Source organism: Myotis brandtii, unplaced genomic scaffold (assembly GCF_000412655.1).
Source record: "Myotis brandtii unplaced genomic scaffold, ASM41265v1 scaffold1554, whole genome shotgun sequence".
Lineage (NCBI taxonomy): Eukaryota > Metazoa > Chordata > Mammalia > Chiroptera > Vespertilionidae > Myotis > Myotis brandtii.
The window spans coordinates 245283-246555 of record NW_005355638.1 but is presented as its reverse complement, the minus strand read 5'-3'; the positions used below and the strand labels follow the sequence as shown (position 1 = coordinate 246555).

The window sequence follows — 1273 nt, the reverse complement described above, 5'->3', positions numbered from 1 at the left end:
GCATGTGCCCTTGATCGGAATCGAACCTGGGACCCTTCAGTTCGCAGGCCGATGCTCTATCCACTGAGCCAAACCGGCCAGGGCCCTTCTGGCCCTTTAAATACAGTTCCTCGTGTTGTGACCCAACCATAAAATTATTTTCGTTGCTACTTCATAACTGGAATGTTGCTACTGTTACGAATCGTCATGTAAATATCCTGGTAAGGGGGTGTGCAGGGGGCAGCCGATCAATGATTCTCTCTCATTTTTGAAATCAATACAATTAAAAAAACGCTCTATCCACTGAGCCAAACCGGTTTCGGCCACAACCTGCTTCTTGTGTCTTGAGTGACCAATCTCTTGTAATAACATCATGAGTTGGGCCTCAGGGAGGAGTCTGAGCCTCCTCCCGTCTGCCCTCCAGACATCCCAATATCCTACGCCTGTACAACTACTTCCATGACGAGCGTCGTGTGTACCTGATCCTGGAATACGCGCCACGGGGTGAGCTCTACAAGGAGCTGCAAAAGAGCCACACGATCGATGAGCAGCGTACGGCCACGGTGAGGTGGGGGTGGGGGGGAAGGGGAGGGTGGCTGGGGCTTTGGGGTCCATGAGTTTACTGTGGGCTGGTGAGGGAGATCACTGCTTGTGGCTGTCATGAATGTCCAGATTCCTTTTTGCTTTTAATAAATATATATTATATAGTTTTTTTATTGATTTCAGAGAGAAAGGGAGAGAGAGAGAGAAACATCAATGATGAGCCAGAATCATTGATTGGCTGCCTCCTGCACGCCTCCTACTGGGAATCAAGCATGCAATCCAGGCATGTGCCCTTGACCGGAATCGAACCTGGGACCCTTCGGTCCACAGGCCCACGCTCTATCCACTGAGCCTAACTGGCTAGGGCTTCCTTCTATTTTTGTACTAGTTGCTCAGTGCACAAATTCGTGCACATTGAAAGGAAACCAATTAGAAGTAATATTTTAATATCGCTTTTCACCCTTTCTCTATAATAGAGAGTCAGCCAAATTCACAATTGACAATGACAGATGGAAACATGTGTGCGATTGGCACCAGCAAGAGCTTTATATGTATTGCGCATGCCCGAGTCAACTTAGCCTTTTATAGATATAGAACAAACTTGCTTAATTAGACCTGCTTTCTGATGTAGCTAAACTTTTTCCAGCCCAGTGAAGCACCCCAACTTCTCTTTCGGGTAATTGCCAGCAACACAGCAGTAAATATCAACATGAAGCAGATTATTATTGTAGATCAGGCAGGGAGAACAAAG

General features: G+C 46.9%; 1 protein-coding gene across 1 annotated transcript in view; it reads left to right on the top strand.

Moving 5' to 3' along the window:
- The window catches only part of AURKC (aurora kinase C), a 23396-nt gene that overhangs the window by 9285 nt on the left and 12838 nt on the right, over positions 1-1273 (top strand). The window lies entirely within an intron of this gene.